General features: G+C 51.4%; 1 protein-coding gene across 5 annotated transcripts in view; it reads left to right on the top strand.

Moving 5' to 3' along the window:
- Positions 1-19,349, top strand: part of RPH3AL (rabphilin 3A like (without C2 domains)) — a 142,146-nt gene that overhangs the window by 117,704 nt on the left and 5,093 nt on the right. The gene's annotated exons all lie outside the window — the stretch shown is intronic.

Below are 19,349 nucleotides of genomic sequence, written 5' to 3'. Positions count from 1 at the left end.
TTGGGGCTTTAGCTCCTTCTGCCCTGAAATGTCGGAGTTTCAGCCCAAGGCTCAGGGTCTGAGGGTCCTACATGAGACATGGCAGCCAGAGGGATGAGGGCTTATCCTGTTACTGGGGACGATGGACCCAAGAGAGTAGACATGGCAGCTGCTTCTGAGGGGCTCTCGAACACCTCCATGTTTGGATTATGACCTGGCATTTATCTTCATGTCATTTGGACTTTGGTTTTCTTGTTACAAAAGTAAGGCGTGTTTATTAATACAGTTTTGAAAGTTGTCATATGATTTAGAGGTAAAAATCCCCCGTAGGTCAGCCCTTCCAGACATAACTGGCATTAACAGCTTGACGTCTGTTCTCCAGATACTTTTTCTCGGCATCACTCGGGTTTTTGCAGCCAGCCTTCCCGCCTAGTTCTCCTGGGCTCTGTTTGCCCTTCTAAGTCCCATGAGTTCACCTTCCCTGCCACCACCGCCACAGAGCAGCCTCGGTGGGGACCACGGCAAGTGCAGGTGCAACCTGGGCAGTCAGGGGGCAACGGGCGGCCGGAGGGGAGTCCCTTTTCCACCCTCAGCGCTGGGGCTTTCTCCTGCCCCAGCCCGGTTGGGGTGCATCTGTGTCCCTCAGACCGAGGGAAGAGATACAGCTGTGGAGGCTGAAGCTGGGGGACACTGGCGGGTCTAGAATGTTGTTTCCCGTAGATTGAGGAGGAGAGACCTTGAGGCCTCACCCCAAGGAGCCTCAGTGCCCTGTCTGCTCCAGCACCAGTGCGGCACACGTGAGCACGCGTGCGTGCACGCACACACGCACACACGCACACACATCCCTAGGGAAGGGCAGGACCTTCTCTCGTCTCCTCCTCAGACACACAGATGCCCTTTTAATTACGTGGGCAAGGAGGCCCGCAGCCCACACACTTGGAGTTGGCGCCGTCGTTAACTGACTTTGCAGTGAGGCCGGGCCAGGCAATGTGGAGGCCCCCCGACCCCAGTGTGAACTCGGCCTCCCTCTGCAGACTGGGTTGGAAGGCCCCCAGGCCCCCAGAGCATGAGGCCGCTGGAAAGTGGCTTCCCCCGCCATCTGCAGCCCCATCATCAGTGGTGCGGGGTGCCAGGCAGCAGGCTGGGGTCAGAGCTGCGGTCTGTGGTCCAGATCAGAGCCTGTCTGCTAAGCCTGGCCCTCGTAGCACCCCATTCAGCCCCAACTGAGCTTAGGCCAGACAGAAACAGAGTGACCAGCACTGGGGTGTGGGCTCCCCCAACCACGCTGGAAGCTATCTGCAGGCAGGGCCGTGCCTGTCCTGAACAGGCCGATTCCTCAGCACGTAGCATGGGAGAGGCACAAGGTAGATGCTTATTAGGTGATTGAGTGGAAGAATGAAGGAATGAACTACCCACCTGCTCTGGAATCTTTGAAAGGCCTATGGAGGGATTTTCATTAGGACCTCAGGCTCCCCTGTGTCAGGGGTCTGGTGGACAGCCCAGGAGGCTGTGAAAACCACCTTGCTCTCCTGAGGCAGCTCTCCTCCCGCGTCCCTGTCTCCAGGGCCAGCCGCACAGTCCCTGCTCCCTGATGTGGAAGCTGATGCTGACACCAGCTCCCTCTCTCTGACCACCCCCCGTCACCGCCCCTGCCACACTCTCTCCTCTTTCTTTCACTCTCTCTCTCTCCCCACCACCTTCTTCTCTCCCTCGCTCCCTCTTGGGCAGGGACACCTGTGTCTCCCAGCTTCTCCCCCGCCATCCCAGCTCACTTCACTTGGAAGAGGAAGGGGAATCAATAGATAGAAGCCAAGAACTTTGCAGGCGACAGAGCAATCAAGTGAAATGTATTGATGTTTTTGGGGCAGGTCCCTTTTCTTCCTCCTTTAAATTGTCTTGGTTAATTTTTAATTACGTGAGCATACCTGATGAATTTTTAACAAGTTAAACAATTCAAAAGTCTATGAAGAATTAAAATCTCTCCTGCCATCATCTCCAAACCCCTTTCTCCCTATTCCTACCAACATATACTTGATACAGGATTATGTTTTCTTTTGTTTTTATTTTAACAAAAATAGCCTCTTACCCATAACTCTGCATGTTGCTTTTTTCACTTAAAAGAATATCATGGGCATCCCTCCAGGTCAATAGATATATAGATTTTACTTTATTCTTTTTAATGGCTGAGTAAAATCCCATCATATCATGTATTGTGATTTAATTATTCACCTATTGATGGACATTCAAATGATTTCTGGCTTTTTGCCACTGCAGACAGTACTGAAACATCCTTATATGTATATGATGCTTCTATTTCCGTAGGGCAGGTTTCCAAAAACGGGTTGTGTGTTTTAAATTTCAATAGACATTACCAAACTATATTCTGAAAATGTTATAGTTGTCTTTTTTGTTTGTTTGTTTATTTGTTTTTTTGCGGTACGCAGGCCTCTCACTGCCGTGGCCTCTCCCATTGTGGAGCACAGGCTCCGGACGCACAGGCCCAGCGGCCATGGCTCACGGGCCCAGCCACTCCACGGCATGTGGGATCTTCCCGGACTGGGGCACGAACCCGTGTCCCCTGCATTGGCAGGTGGACTCTCAACCACTGTGCCACCAGGGAAGCCCTGTTATAGTTTTCTATACTTATCTATACCTGCATCCTTGCCTGCCATGAATATTTTTGGCGTTTATCATTTTGGCCAGTAGGCTAGAAGAAAAATGATATTTCATTTTTCTAATTTGTACATTTGAACGTCTCTTCATGTCTTATTATTTATTGATTATTTAAGCCTCCTCTTTTAAAACTTGACTGTTTAAACTCATTGCTCATTTTTTATTATATTGTTTATTTTCTCTTACTGATTTGTAGTTGCTCCTTAGGGGTATTAAATGGGTTGCAAACCTTTTTCTCCTTGACTAGATTTTGTTTGACTTTAGTGTTTACTTATAGTATTTTGCCAGTTAAAAACAATTTCTTTTCATTTTTGTGAAGTCAAGTATGTCTTTCTTTTGCTTTGTGGCTCATAAGTTTCCTATCTTGCTTTGAAATGTCTTCTTCTACAAGGTAAAAAAAAATTGTTAAATAAAAAGTTTAAGTAGTATGAGAATAAAAGGAAATACTTAAATATGATAAAATTACCCCAAAACAGAAATGTAACACCAAATATCATATTAACTGATAAAGCACTGAAGCCATGTTCTATCAAAACACCAGTCAAGAATACCTCCATCACCATCATTCAACAGTATTCTGTAGTATTTAACTAATGTAACAAGGCAAGAAAATAAAATAATCTGTCACTATTGGAAAAGAAAAAATTCTCTTATTTGCAGGTGATGTAATTGTGTACCAAGAAAACCCAAGAGGGTCTACTAAAACAATCCACCAGGATTAATAAGAGAATTTGGGAAGTGACAGGACACAAAGTAAATCAATAGTTCACACCAAAAAATCAACAGTTTTACTCTATACTGACTAATTAGAACTGGAAAAATCCATTCATAATTGCAACAAAAATTGTAAAATGCCCAGAAACAAATTTTAAAAAAGAATTATAGGTCAAACATGGAAAAAATTATAGAATCTTATCAAAGGACACACAACAGAATATTACTCAGCCATAAAAAAGAATGAAATAATGCCATTTGCAGCAACATGGATGGACTTAGAGGTTGTCATACTAAGTGAAGTAAGTCAGACAAAGATAAATATCATATGATATCACTTATATGTGGAATCTTAAAAAATGATACAAATGAACTTATTTACAAAACAGAAGTAGACTCACAGACATAGAAAACAAACTTATAGTTGCCAAAGGGGAAAAGGAGGGGAGGGATAAATTGGGGATTTTGGTTTAACAAATACACACTACTGTATGTAAACTAGATAAACAAGGACCTACTGTATAGCATAGGAAACTATATTTGATATCTTGTAATAACGTATAATGGAAAAGAATCTGAAAAAGAGTGTGTGTGTGTGTGTGTGTGTGTGTGTTTAATAACTGAATCAGTTTGCTGTACACATAAAACATTGTAAATCGGCTGTACTTCAATTTTTTTTAAAGTTACTATAGTCAAGAGAAACAGTGTAGTATTGTCACCAGAATAAATAGAATATTTATATAGATAAGTGGAACAGAATAGAAAAATAATAGACCTAAGGATGTATGGAAGCTAAACATAGGTAGCTTTTCAGTTCAATGGGAAAATAACTGGTTTATTTATCAACCAGGGCTAGCATAATTAGATTTCCATCCCATTCCATCTGTATCCAGAAATACACTGCAGACAGATTAAAGATCTAAATGTTAGAAATAACACAGTGAACGTATTAGAGAAAGATTAGAAGTGTTTCTTTCCTCTGTGTCAAACTCAGAGATACTGTGGCGCCTACAGGACAGGTAGGCTGACTACCTGAGTTGGCTATGCTCTCTCTCCTGTGGACACTGGGTGTTGATTTTGGTCCAGGATTTGCGTGCAGACCCCTTGGTGGGCCCCCTACAAGCTTGCTCATAGCAGGACATTCTTTCTCCAGGACGGGGTAGGGAAACAGTGTGACCTGAGTTCCTCCTGTGACGACCCTGGGTCTGACCTGGCTGCCTCTGGGGAAAGGGCTCCACTGTCCCACCAAATCAATCCAACTGGACTGCGTGCTCCACGCTACTTTCCTTGGCAGGTCGTCGCTCCAAGTTTATGGCAGCAATAAATATAGTCAGTTTTTGTGTACTCCCAGGCCTCTTTGTTCCCTTGTGAAATATAAGGTGTAAATAGTGGAACCAGTACTGTGGGCTCTTAGGTCTTCATCTCTTTCGAGTTGGACCCACCCCTTCTGCAGGCATCTTTCCTCTCAGCTGGATTCCCACCCTCGGGCAGTGTGTGGAAAGATATTTGCTGGGTGTAGGGATATTAATCTGGCATATTTGGGTAATAAGAGATTACATTTTTTTCTCATATACTTTTCTTTTTTTGGCCGCGTTGGGTCTTTGTTGCTGCACAGGGGCTTTCTCTAGTTGCAGCCAGCGGGGGCTACTCTTTGTTGCTGTGTGCAGGCTTCTCGTCGCAGTGGCTTCCCTTGTTGTGGAGCACGGGCTCTAGGCACGCGGGCTTCAGTAGTTGTGGCTCGTGGGCTCTAGGGCGCAGGCTCAGTAGTTGTGGCGCACGGGCTTAGTTGCTCCGCAGCATGTGGGATCTTCTAACACCAGGGCTCGAACCTGTGTCCCCTGCATTGGCAGGCAGATTCTCAACCACTGTGCCACCAGGGAAGCCCTTCTCATATACTTGAAAGCTTAGAGGAGGCAACTGCAGCTTTGGTTCAGCAGCTCAGTGAGGTCAGGACAGATGTCTTGATATTTCTTGCTCTTTCCCTTGTGGTCACAAGATGATTGTTACAGTTCCAGCCATCACTATAAGGAAAAGAAGAAAGTTGAAAGAGGAGGCTGGAAAATTAAGCTTTTCCCTTCTGCAGCCTTGCATTATCATAGAAGCAGGCTGGTACTTATGCTGGAGGAGCCTGATGCCCTATTGATGGAGAGCTGAATTGATCTGACTGAAGTCGTTACATGTGGCAGTTTTCCTCAGATAGGATTTTGTGCTTCTCTGCCTCCAAGGCCGAGGACACTTAGTGTGATGGCGCTTATCTTCTTCAGCCTCCAGTGCTGTGACTGGGAGATAGCACTGCCCTGGGTCTGCTCTGTGGCTGGCCTGCCCCGCCCTTCCCAGCTGTGGCTGTACACCTGGGGTGGGATGGGGGCAGCGCTGAAGCCCCAAGTCTCAGGTCCATACAGTGCTCCGGGGGTATTTTAGGATGTGTGTCCTTTTCTCAGATGGGAGCCAGAGAGCCGAGGTTCCTAGGAGACCAACTCCTGGATCTGTGAGGCTTTGCTGTATTCACCTCTATTAGAGAGCCTGGGGCCAGGCAGGGGTTGGGGGCCGGGGGCCCATCGCCGTCTAAAGCTTTCGTCACTGCCCTGTGGACTGGCCAGACCGGGGAGGCCTTTCCATTCTGCCTGCCCCGCTAGACCCCAAAAAGCCCCAGCTGAGCACAGGCAGGTGCCCTGAGCGCCCAGTAGCCACGAGGCAAACTCCCTTTCCCCTCCCCACTGAGGCCCGGGTGCAATCCCTCCCCAGGACCCTCTGCAGGAACCCTCCCTCCTCCCACCCTCCGTCATCCCCCTGAGCAGAGCACAGGCTCCCTGGGTGGAACTGAACAGAATGACACGCTGGTCACTTCAAGGTCTGTTCTGGAAAAGTACTTTGAGGTTTTGGATTTTTTCCAGCTGGGTTGTTTTAAGAAAAATCAGAGTTTCATTATCACTTTATTGGTTCACTAGGTTTTATACAAAATTTTTTTTAAAATCCTGAACTGTGGTTCTGTTTGCAGTCCAGTGAAAGCAAGCTTCGAGGTTGTTTGGGTTAAGCAGTCTGGTTCAGCTCAGCTGCAAATGTTTTCCTGGGGCCGCCCTTCCGGAGTGAACCCTCAGCCAGCCTTCCCGCCCCTACGCCGCCATCTCCTGTCCCCCTGGAGAAGCCGAGTCATTGGTACTGCATTGCCCTCAGCCAGAGCTCCTTGACTCTCAGCCATTATCTCATCTGATGCTCAGAACAGCCTATGGGGCAGCTAAGGACGTGAAATTGACTCTAAGTGATGGATGAGGGGTGGGATGTCTGCCCAAGGTCACATAGGCTGCAGCTAAGAGGGCCTGGGATCCAGGCTTCTGAATCCCAGCCCACTCTCCTCCCCTCTGAGTGTAGCTCGGAGTAAAGCTCTTGCCCAAATCGCCACACACACTGGCTTTCCCCTTTCGGACTTGGTTCGAGGGTTTTTGGTTGCCAGGCTGCTGAGGAAGTTCTGCCAGAAGCAGGGATGGAGAGTCAGGCTTTCGAGGCCTGTGGGGATGGGGGGATATGGCAGCATCTTCTTCTGCTTCTCAGGGAACTCTTGGATCAGCTCCATTCCCCAGCCTCTGCCCGTCCAGCAGCTGGTACTCAGCTGCAAGTCTGCATGCCCTTCAGTCTCAGCCTCTGCCCCCACTCTCAGGACCCATGTCCACACTTGGGGAGGACATGATTGGCCCAACTCCCTCCTGCTCAGGATGCCCTTTATGCATCAAGCCTGTAACCTGTCAGACATTAGAGATGGTGTGGCCCGTTACGCCCAATTGAGGCTGCTTTCCCCAAAAGCAGAGCTGGGAGCAGGGAGAAATTTGTATCTCTTGCTCAATAACCATTGAATCACAGAATTGGGTGTTTTGTATCCTACAGAGCAGTGAGCTCCCTGTCACTGGGAGCATTCAAGCAGAGGCTGGATATTATAGTAGGGATACCATGGCTCAGAAACTGGGGGAAGCTTACTATGGGGCTTGTTACTATGTATCCAGAGTTATGACCCCATGTTGTGACCAGGGCTGGGGGGATGGGGACACAGTCTATGGCCCAAGATTGAGAAAGCCACATGGCTTTGAACCCGAGACCCCTGTCTCGTTAGCACAGAGCTGCAGCCGACTGAGCTAATCAGCAGTTTCGCGGCAGCCGTTTTTCCATCAAACGCATATGCTGTTTCCTGACTTCTTAACGCAGCATGCTATTTATACCAGTACATCCATTCATTCTTAATGAGCCACGGTTGTGGATTGTAAAATGTTTTATTTTCAGACAGGATTGCTCACTGCCCAGAGCCAGTTGGTGCTATGCCGCCTTCCTTCTTTCTCTGTTCCTGAGACATGAGTGTTTTGGAAGCTCCTCGGGGTGCTCAGCTGCCCTCTCCCCCACTCCCTACTCACCCCCAGTGTTTCCCCAGCAGACTCAGGACTTGCCGTTTCTATCACACCAGGCTGGATATGGTACATGAACTCCCTGCAGCCTTCAGAGCAGCTGGGAGTGTGTGTTTAGGGGGCAGGCGGGGGGCAGGCTGGCCGAGGCTTGGAGAAGAAGGCAGAGTAGAGCAGGAGGGCTTCATCGTTTGGAGGTGGGATGCCATCTGTCCTGGGTGGGTTGGACATTTGCCGGCATTACAGGTCGCAAACTGATGGAACAGTGACTCGATCCGACTCACTGCTTTAAATTCATTGACAACTTTTTTTAAGGTAGAGAATGTTCATTAAAAAGAATATGGAGGGGCTTCCCTGGTGGTGCAGTGGTTGAGAATCCGCCTGCCGATGCAGGGGACACGGGTTCGTGCCCCGGTCCGGGAAGATCCCATATGCTGCGGAGCGGCTAGGCCCGTGAGCCATGGCTGCTGGGCCTGCACGTCCGGAGCCTGTGCTCCGCAACGGGAGAGGCCACAACAGTGAGAGGCCCACGTACCGCAAAAAAAAAAAAAAAAAAAAAAATGGAGTTCTGGCTTCTTTTTTGAAAATCAGAAGGTCTGGCATACTGCCCCTCCCTGGAAAAATTGGACAGGCTAAGTGGCAGCTTCCCCCTTCACACAGGCCTTGCAGTCTCTGGTTTGCTGCAGTCCCCACCCCTCCCTGTTGTCTCTCACGCTCTTTGATCATCACCCTTGCTGGGTTATTAAGGAGAAAGTGAAATAGCTCTTGTTTCCACATCCCAGTGAAAGAGAGAGACTAGAAGTTAGACCAACAGGGACACCTGTTGCAAAAACAGTGGGCGCACGTCTCTGTGGAAGTGAAGGCTTCTCATATCCAGCCCACCTCACTCACTGACCCTTCACCTGACCAGTGGGAGACAGGAGCCCGACCATGGCACACCTGGGCGTCCTTTCTCCTCCCCTGACCCCACAAATCCCGCCCACGGTGGTTCTGTGCCTTCTGTGGAGGTGACCCACCACTGTCGCCCCCAGGGTCTTGCAGAGCTCCTGTGTTTTCTTAGGGGATCCCCGGGCAGGAAAACTTTAGTTTTTTAAAGTCCTTCTTCCTCTCTGGACCTTGGTTTCCCCATGAGAAGGATGGGGATGACGAGGACTGAAACAGAGAGTCCGTTCTCTTCCAGCTTTCATATCTCATGGTTCCAAATCCAAGGGGATGAGACTTTATGGAGGAATTTCTGACAGGCAAGCAGCTCCCAGACTGTACATTGAGGCTGCGTCTACCGGAAAGACCAGCCCCATTTCAGCGGTGGCCCCGTCTCACTCACTCACTCACTCTCTCTCTCACACACACACACACACACACACACACACACACACACTCCGGGTATGTGCTGCCAGTGAAATCCCATCCCCCTCCCCCCACCCCGTGCCCTGTGTTTGTGGTAAATGGTCACTAAGCGCTTATGAACTTCCTGAGTCTTCCTTTCACGGTCCTGTCCCCGGGATTGTCCCTAATGCTTCATTATCACCTTCCCTGTCTCAGTTCGTCTTACACCCTGCATGGGTTCTAGAGTCCTGGGCAGCTGGAAGTACCTGGGCTTTTTTAATGTATAAATATAATAGAAACCACCAAATACACACACAGATGTGAACCAGACAGGACTGCTCAGAGAGGAGGGAGGAGAGGCTGCTTTTGAACCACCTGAGGAGGGTGCTGTGTGTCCAGCCCGGCACCCTGAAGGCCATTGACCCCGGTCTTCATGGTGTAGGTCTGCTGTTTGGGTCCAAAAAATAAATAAACAAAAACAAGTCATAGCTGGACAATCCTGTCTGTGGCTCCCACTAGCCGTTGAGGGATGGGAATGCCATCCATCCCACTGGGGGCAGGAGAGGGGGTGGTGGTGCTGAGTTGCCCGAGCTCACTGTGAGGCCCGCTTGGGCAAACACTGACAGTCAGTCTTCTATGCGGCCACCGTTCTTCCAGGCTCAGCTGAGGGCCTGGGTGCCACTTGCCTGTTGGTCTGTGCAGGTGAAAGAGGCAGGTCTCAGGCTTCAGCTGCCGTGGACCGCAGCCCATGCCAGGCTCTGTGCATTTGTGTAATCCCCCGACACCTGTGCTGGGGGTACTACTGTCGTCCCATTTTACAGAAGAGGAAACTAAGGCAGATAATTTACATGGGAATGTCGGCGTGCGCAGAATGAGAAATCCCCATGGTGTTCGGGAAACTTTGCCCTTTTCCCAAGTCTCAGGGAAGCAGAGGCCTGGCCATGTCTTGCGTGGCTGTGTTTTGAAAGAGAAGCCCATGCGTTACTAATTTGTCGTGACCTTCGGAGCCCTTGGTGAAGGGCTAGCTCGGTGCCGGCGTGTGTGAAGGGAGGGGCCACCCCCAGAATAGAAGCCCTGAGCTTCCAGGAGCCACCGTTGTCCCCACTGCTGCGCCCCACCCCTGCCCCCTGCAGCCCTCTTGCCTGTCCTGGGCATCTTCGCTGGCCTGGGGGTTGATTTTCCAAGAGCAGGAGGCCCTCATTAGCCACACCACAGAGGTCAGGGGCATGGCTTTCGCTTCTAATTTGTCCCAACCCGATGACAGCCTCAGCTGATTGGATGACTCCAGCTTCAAGATAAGGTCTTGGGACTCCTTGCCCGCTGCCAACCCTGCAATCCCCCATCTGAGCTGAACTGGGGAAACGGCCCCACCCCCAGGCAGCCCGGCTTCAGCTGAGCAGATGACTGCAGAACTCTCGCCACGTGCAATACAGCACACCCCTCTCCAGCCGCTCACCTGCCTCGCCGTGTGGACCTGCAGCTTAATTCCGCCCACTCTAGATTTCTCGGCCTTTGGGGACCTGGTGAAGTGAATAAATCTGGGCCCGCCTGCCCTATCTGACTCCAATAAAGCCCTCGGAGATAACAGTGCTGATTCCACTCAGCTCAGCAGTCCTCTCCCCAGGCCTCTTGTCCATCACGGGGTGGAGGCCGGCCCCACGGATGGGGCCAGGATGATTTCCGCTCGCTGGTCCAGGAGTGGCGGCAGAGGCTGGGAGAAGCTGTCTGTCCGGTGATCTCCATACAGGAAGGAGGGGCCGGGCCGCCCCTGCCTCAGTTACTCCTGGGGTCCACATGGAGTCCAAGCAAAGCTGGCAGCCCAGCCCCCCACCTAGGCTCTGAGATCAGATGCCATGGGCCTGAGCAGGGACTGAGATTCCAGCCCTGGTGAGGGAACCTGAGGGATACACCTTGAGGCCAGACTCTGAGGGGACGTGATAGACAGAGACAGAGGCGGAGACCCAGAGACAGATGGATAGACATGTGCAGAGACTGGAGAGTGAGAGAAACCGACCAAAACAGAAATAGGGATCAAGAGACAAACCCAAGAAGACTCAAAACACACAGGGACACAAAGACACACAAGAGAGGGAAAGAAAGACAAGAGAAGCAAAGGCAGAGAGAGAGCTTTTTTTAAAACCATCAACAAGAGAGGCACAAAGAGATGAAGTCAAAGACAAAGGCACAGAGACCGAAAGAAGGACAGAGAGAGAGCACTGACGTCATGGAGTGGATGAAGATGCGTTTTGCATCCCAGCAAACGAACTGTCAGGAACTGTATTCACCCACTTTGCTTCATCTCTGCCACAGATCAGAAGCAATTACCTGCCAGAGAGAAATAGTGCAGAGCACATCCAAGCCAGACCAGCCCCTTGTCCCCTAGATGCCTGAGTCTGGAGCCTTCCTTTTGAGCCTATCCTGGCCCTGGAGAAGCCCACCACCTGGCCGTTGCGTTTCCTGTTCTCTGTCAGGGATGCCTGGCACACCCCAGTCCCAGCATTTCTACCTGCCAAAATCATGCCCATCTTTAAATTCCACCTCTTCCAGGAAGTCCTTCCTGACTTCTCCTTTCCCTGAACACTCTCCACCTCCCCTACAGAGTATCATGTTCTCTCTGGAAGGAGCTGTTCTTATCTTCCATCCGTCCATCTCCCATTCCATCTGGAGCTCCTCCAGCCAGGGCAGGACCACAGGATTTCAGTGCTGGCGACCATATCACCACTGATCTGAAGATTCGCCTTCAGTATCTGGTACCTCCTGTCTGTCTGCAAGCCCCAAGGAGGAAGTTAATTAAAATCAATGGCAAATGAATAAGCAAGCATAGGAAACCCTCCACTCCCCAACTCTAAATTCCTGGCCTGGTCTGTGCTGTCCCTGCTGAGGTCCCAGGTGGCAGCCTGGAAGGGGGACCAAGGAAGGAGAGCTTCCGGGTCCCACTCCCTCACCCCTCCTTCTGTGGTGGTCCTGTGACTATCCCCACCTCAGAGATGAGGAAATGAGGCCCAGGGTGATCAGGCAGCTGGACAGGGAGGGTCACCCGGATCTCCTGACTCCGAGTCCAGGAGGGAGGGAGGGAGGCAGGCTCTGAGCCTCTCTGGCTCCACCCAGCCCATTCCTATGAGGACAGGCCCCCTAGCCTTGGGACTCCCTTTCTTATTGTCCAGACCCTGACTCTCTGGGACCCTGGAGGGAGTTTCCAAAACAAAGGAAGAGCCCGTCCTCATCCTCGGGCCTGGGGTTTGGAAGAAGAGAAGGTTTTGCATGAACACAGTGCACTCCTCTCCCCAGAGCCCACTCATCCCGTGTCCATGGCAACCGGCCTCCAACAGCCCCTCCCCCCATTAGTCTGTGCCTAGCTCAGGCTGAGGCCACCATCGCCTGGCTCGCTCATCCCACTCGAGTGTCCTTTTGGGAGAGGCTGCAAGGAGGCGCCTGCCCGGTGGACAGCCCAGCCCGAGCTGGCTCGCCACCACCTTGCTGACCACCATCAGTCCCTCTGTCTCTACACAGAGCCGCGTTCTCTCCTGGGGAGGCTTTTTCAGAAAGCAGTCAGCACGGATTTGCTGAGTGCCCGGTTGGCCCGAGGCCCAGTGATGGGGGCTGAGGGAAGGAGGCAGACACCAGTTAAGACGTGACCCTGCCCTGAAGGGGTTCCTGGTACAGTTGGGGAAGTGGAGGCAGGTGTTTGTAGGAAAAGAAATGCAATGCCAGGGGTCGTCTGAGAGGGGCCAGAAGAGCTGCCCCAGCAGTTGTGGGGAGAGTGAAGGAGGGCCTGTCTTCCGTCCTTGGGCTGGAGAAATTTTCCAACAGAGGCACGGTTTGGACGGGTTCCTGGAGGATGAATTGGCATCTAATTTTCAAAACTATGTAGAGGCTTGTGTAGCTGTTTAGACTTACAGTGCTTTATGTCCTACTTGATCTCTTGGTCTTATTTTATTGGAAGTTGTTATTGGCTCCATTTTACAGATGAGAAGATTGAGGTTCAGAGAGATGAAGGTATTTGTCCAGGAGTGTCCAAAGCAGAGCTAGAATTCAACCCTAGATGTTGGGAGTGAACTAGACGTTTCTCTCACACACATTGCGGCCCCTGCCTCTGGGGGGAAAAGGCATGTTGAGGAGACAGAGGATGAACTGACCTGCCTGCAGGGGCCCAGAGCCCTTGGGGTGAGGCCAGACCATGGGGTGCCCTGCATCCTGGGTGAGGAGGAAAGAGCAGAGATTCCAACAAGAGTTAGGCCTGGGTTCAAATCCCAGCTCGGCCTCCAAACAGCCTCTGAAGGCACCTAGTGCCTCCAGTGTCTTATGAAACACAACTTGGAAATCTAAGCTCCCCTGGAAAAGGTGAGTCCACCCCTGTGAGGTTGGCCCGGGCACCGAACATGGTGAGTGCAGAGGCCAGCTCTGTGCCAGATGGCGTGGGCCATGAGTTCAGGATGCCCGCCCCCCATCAAATAAAATAGCTCCCATTTATCAGGCACCTACCATGTGCCAGACACTGCCTGTGTTATCTCTATTAATACAACAACCCAGGAAAGGATCCATCATTGCCCCATTTCATAGGTGGGCCTGCTGAGCACAGAGAGGTGAAGACACCGACCCAGAGTCCCACAGCTGGGAAGTGGCAGAGCGAGGACACTGGGTGACTTGGAGCCTCTGCACCACCCCTGCACCTCGGTGCTGCTGCTACCAGACAGAGCCCCAGACTCGGGAGGCACCTTGGTGGGATTTCAGGCTGCAAGCCTGGCCCTACTCCCAGGTGGGGCAGCCCTCGCCCGTCCCCATGGGGACAGCTCTGTGACTCTTCTCTGCAGCTGTGCCCGCCTGGTGGGCTGGGTAAGGCTAACTGGGGACGTCTCTGCATTCCCCAGGGCCTTATCTTTCCTTTACATTAAAAAAAAATTTTTTTTTTTTTGCTTTTAGTATGCAAAATTTTCCACCATCTGCTTTGCCTTTGGCAGAATGTTTGCTGAAAATATCTCTCTTCCTCTCTAATTCCCGTAATTTCTTGGGGCTTTGGGAGCCTCCGAGCAGAGCAGCAGTTGCTCACAAGGGCCTCCCAAGCTTACAGGCTGCTGGCTGTCCTTGTGCGAGGCAGGCAGATGTTGTGTGGCCCAGAAGTCACATCTCCCCGCCTCTCAACCAGAGTTGGGCACTGGGGTCTCTCCACTGATGGAACAAACCTGACCTGAAGTTGAATCCTAGGATTCAGACCCAGGGTGGCTGTCTAGGTTGGCCTCTTTTTGTGTGTGATGAAGCCCTGAGGTGTTGCCAGGGTCACAAAGAGAGATGGTGGCAGAGCAGAGGCAGGAAGCAGGTCCCCCAAATCCCAGTGCAGTGCTGTGAGGTCCAGTGGCCAGCATCCTGCCTGTCCCCTGGACCGTCCCAGGCAAGGTATCTCCACAAACCAGCAGCTGCCACACGTTCTTTGAGGCAGTCAGGAAAGACTTTCCAAAAGGGAAGACTTCCCCCCACCTTCATGTACCAAAACTCTGAGTTTCCATGGTGACAGTCAAATTGCAAATCCATCCAAGAGTGAGCCAGGGGGGAAGAAAAAAAGAAGCTGGCCTCTCCCCAGAGAAGCGGGCATGGCTGGGGCCGGGGCTGTCCGCTTCTGAGGATGAGAGCTGGGCGGAGTGGGGCAGCCCTGCTGCGGCATGATGGGAAAATCTCAGGGACGCCAGGTCCCCAAGCAAGCGGTCCGGGGGCTGAGGCCACTGCAGAGGGGGAGGCCCCCCCCCCTGCTTCCTGGCAGAGCCCGGGTGAATCCATTTAGTGACACCTCCTTCTTGGAGAAGCTCTCGGGACCGTCTTCTCCCTGGTGTTTTCCCATTTTCAATCTGAAAATCACACGTGGGCAGAATACAAGTGCTCATCACTGACCGAACCATCCTAGACTCAGCCTTTGGGGAATGAGAGGGAAAAAGTCAGCCTTCAGACACACAGAGTGTTTTCTTGAAGGTGGAAGAGCAAGAGCCAAAAGATTTATGAGCCTAAAAGCTTTGTTAATAAACCTGGAAGATTTACGATTGCAGCTGCCGTGCAGGGAAAAAGGTGGCAGCGCAATCGAATGGCAAATTAGCCAAGGTTCGGGTTTTCCAGCAACATTTGGAGGGGGAGGAAGAAGAAAAACTTCTTCCCTTGCTGCCGGAGGAGTATTTGGATAAACAGCGTTTGCGTTGGGCTGTGTCCAGGGATGTTCTCCACAGGGTCTCCTTGGTGCGTTTCTTTCCCACTGACCTAAGTGCCGAGGCCAGGTGTCCACACTGCCGACTTCCTTGGGTTTATTTCTCTTGAGTGGGGTTCATTAGAGTGGACTAGAGATGGGATTGAGTTTGCACCACAGAGACCTCTAAGCTGAGGCTTGGCCCCCTGCTTGAAATCACAGACACAGTGAGCAAGGTTGCTTGAGCCGAGGGAGACGTATCCGAAAGGGATGAGTCGTTGGCTGGCTGCTTCTCTGTGATGTCTTTGTGAGCTCAGTTGTCATCTGGGGCTGTTCCCCCCCTTCCATGGCTGTGGCCCTTGTCTATAAAAGGAGACAAAAAACAAGACAACTGAGTGTCACTTGGGGAGGTTTATTTTTTCTAAACCTTGCACAGCACAGGCACCAAGTGGGAACTAGGCAATATGGCCCCCGAACCCCACCTCCAGCGCTGGTGCTTGGACAGCACATACCCCTCCCAACAAAAAATGATCTCGCAACATAGCATAGCAGTCTTCTTGCAGCTTAAGCCCACTCCTAGCTCAGCACTGTGACCATGTACCACAGATGACAGAACAGGGAGCAGAGTGAAGAAATAGGGTGAGTGAGTAGCCACCATAACCCGAGTCCTGGGATGTCCTTTCCCATCGTCTCCTTTCAGGCTCTTGGTACGTCGTGCCCTGTGGCATCTGCTCATTAGCACCAAAGAATCCAGGCATTATTTCCATACCATGGAGCCCCATGTCATGTCCCCTACCCCGCACTGCTTCAGCCTCAGCCTCATATTCTCCACCCTGCCCCAGAATTTTGAAGGTCCTGCATATCAAACATGGGGGAGACGGAACATTCCAAGTCAGGAAAAAGGAATAAAGTATCCGTAAGCATCTCTGCCAAAGAGATGGGGAAACCAATGTGGAGAACAGTAACCGTGTTCCCCTCAGGGATTTCCCGCTGCTTAACAGGCTGCTGGACACCCCCTCCTCCTGCTGCGGGAGGGGGAAGAATCCTCCCCAGTTCCTTTGCATCTGCCCCAAGGGAGACGTGGGGAGCGGCTTGCTACCTCCTGCCACCTCCCACTCCCTTTGTCTGGGGACCCACAGAGTTGGCATTTAGTCAGTCAGTGAATGAGCCAAAAATACATAAATGCTTATAAAACTGATGCCCATAAAATCGGGTCTCAGCAGATTCATAATCAAAGAAACCCAGTCTGGGACCTAAAAAGCAATTGCAAAATACATCAGGCCTTTACTTGTGTTTCTCAAATATTGTAAAGGGGGCATGTGGACCACAACCCCTCCCGTCCCCATCTCTTTTAGATTCTTCATCACAAAAGCTCAGAAAGCCAAAGCAGAACTCTTCCTTGAGGGCAAGAAGGGAAAGAAACAGCAGAAGAGGCAAAACCCTTGAGCAGACAGGAAGGCAAAGCTGGAAGCAATCCTGTTAGCATCGTTCTTGATCCACCCCCACGGATCAGGCTCTGCAGGAGAAGAACGCCAGCCTTAACTGTGGTGCAATTTGTCCCCTGCCCTCCAGGAGCCTCTCGGTCTGCTGGGGGAAACATACACAGAACACTTAAAGAGGGAAGTAGTTGCTGCAGGTGTAGCAGAACACACAAGGCGTTCAGCCAGACAGGTGGGAGCCATAGGGAAGGCTTCCTGGAGGAGGTGGTACCCAAACTAAGCCAGAAGAAGAGGGGTGGGCAGGGCATTCTGGGTAGAGGGAAGCCAGTCCCTGCGGGAGGTGCTGACTGGCAGTTTGGCAGGAGCTCCAGGCCACGTGGGGCCAGAGGAGCCCCAGATAGGAGAGCCAGTTGTGCAGGATGATGCTGAAGAAGTAGTGGAGGGCAGGAGTTCAGGCTTGATCCTGTAGGTCCCGGGGAGCCTGTAAAGAAGGGTGAGCCAGGATCTGTGTGTTAGTGGAGCCTGTACAAAAGGAGGTGCCTGTGGATGGGGCCCAGCTGGGAGGTGTCACAGCAATCCAGGCTGGAGACGATGAGGCCTTGAGTGAAGCAAGGGCAGCGACCAGGGTGAGGAGGCCACTGATTCAAGAACCGCTTAGATGAAACTGGCAAGATGTGGGGATGAAGGAGGGAGAAGAACCAATTAGTCATTAAAGCTTTCGAAGCACAGCTGCCCTGCTGTGGAAGCACAGGGGCAAAGATCTCTTAGGCTGAAGTGGTCAGCCAGCTCCAGCCCCTCTCGTTGCTTGGTTCTATGACTTGTGACTTCCTTAGCTGAAAGGTGACACCGGCTGAAGGCATGAAGACTTTCCAGAAGGCTCTAGATCCAGGTGGAAGCTACATGGCATAGGTCCTGCCATTTCCCTTCCTGTAACCACTGTGGGCTTCCCTAACTGACCAGACTCTCTCCCTGCTGGACCTTAATGCAATTTCAGGATTCTCCTCTGCACGCTGCTCCAGAGGGGCCTAGAGCATCAGATGAAACCCATTAGCTGCCCTTGATATAGATTGATTTTGTTTCCAGTATCATCTCCCACCAAACATGTCCCTATGGCTCAGGTTTGTTCTACAGATGAAGTAAGATAATGCTTCCCAGGTGCCTAGCACAGTGCCTGGCAGAAAGCACTCAACTCCCTCTGTAACCAGCATATTACATTCCTGGGGAAGACACACTGACTCTTACCCCACCCGCTGAGTTAGTCACCTATGCGAGCTGGTTACCTGTGATCCCAAACCTTTCTGAGCGGTTATACTTGCTATTATAAATACATCATTTAATTAAATGTTATATAAATTGATGAAAAAAGTCAGAAAAGACACAGAGTCGTTTCATTAAAACCAAGACTTTGGAAAGACTTGGTAGAAGTCACTTGCTTACAAAAGCTATGGAATTAGGTGTAGGCAGCACAGCTGTAAAAAAAAAAAAAAAGGGAGAAAGAAACGGAAAAATAGAGGATTCTTGCTTGCCCATGTCTTCAAGATCTGCTCCAATTTAAAGAAACTGAACCTGAGAATCACAATGCAATATGGATGCAGTTTAGACACAAAAGACCATGTGGGTCAATCTCAAAGAAGCATCCAAGCCCTTCATCAAAAGATTGGCGAATGGGGCTTCCCTGGTGGCGCAGTGGTTGAGAGTCCGCCTGCCGATGCAGGGGACACGGGTTCGTGCCCCGGTCCGGGAAGATCCCACATGCCGCGGAGCGGCTGGGCCTGTGAGCCATGGCCGCTGAGCCTGCGCATCCGGAGCCTGTGCTCTGCAATGGGAGAGGCCGCAACAGTGAGAGGCCCACATACCACAAAAAAAAAAAAAAGATTGGCGAATGGATGTACATTTCTATGCTTAAAATTAAAATGGAGTGTTTAATGTATGAATAGATCCTGTTTTATGACTCCCACTGTTGATTAACCAGCCAAATATGGTTGCATTTAGTCCAGAAAAGAGGGTTTCCACCACAGCAGGTGCTCCCTGTGGGAGCTCCCCCTCCCCTTCCCTCTCCTGGGGTTCCAGCCCCACCAGCCTTGGTCCTTCTGCATTCACAAGACCCCACTGGGAGTTGCTGGATGAGCTGGGATGAGAGCCCAGGCCTGCTGGCTCCCAGTTCAGTTCTTCTGGTGGAATCAGAGTGGTTACAAACACAGGCTGTGGAGCCAGCCCACCAGAGTAAGAATCCCACTGTGGGCAAGGGCCTCGGTTTCCTTGCCTGTGAAATGGGGACAATGCTATCTCCTATCTTGCAGGGTTGTTCTGAAGCTTCCTTGAGTTAGTGTATGTCAGGGCCCTGGAGCCCTCCATCAGGGTCAGCGAGGACTGGAATTATCCCTGCAGAGCATGGCCGGGCACCTTTAAACATTGCCAGGTGCAGTTGGGCCTGCACCAAAGGGGGTAATCAGCTCCTCCCAGCAAGAGGCTTCTGATTCAGCCACAGGGAGGGGGTGATGGGTGGAGATGGCTGCCTGAGGACTGAGCCCTCCCTGCCGGTGCTGGTCATACTGGGCACCGCACCCCCGAGTCCTAGCCTCCTCGCACCGGGACTCACCTCTTTGACTGACAGAAGGGAGTACCCTGCCATCCCTATCCCCGGACCACTGTCCCCGTGCCCCAAACACC

This window comes from Mesoplodon densirostris, chromosome 18, assembly GCF_025265405.1.
Source record: "Mesoplodon densirostris isolate mMesDen1 chromosome 18, mMesDen1 primary haplotype, whole genome shotgun sequence".
Lineage (NCBI taxonomy): Eukaryota > Metazoa > Chordata > Mammalia > Artiodactyla > Ziphiidae > Mesoplodon > Mesoplodon densirostris.
Note: the sequence above shows the minus strand (reverse complement) of the source record. Positions and strands in the feature narration are given on the sequence as shown.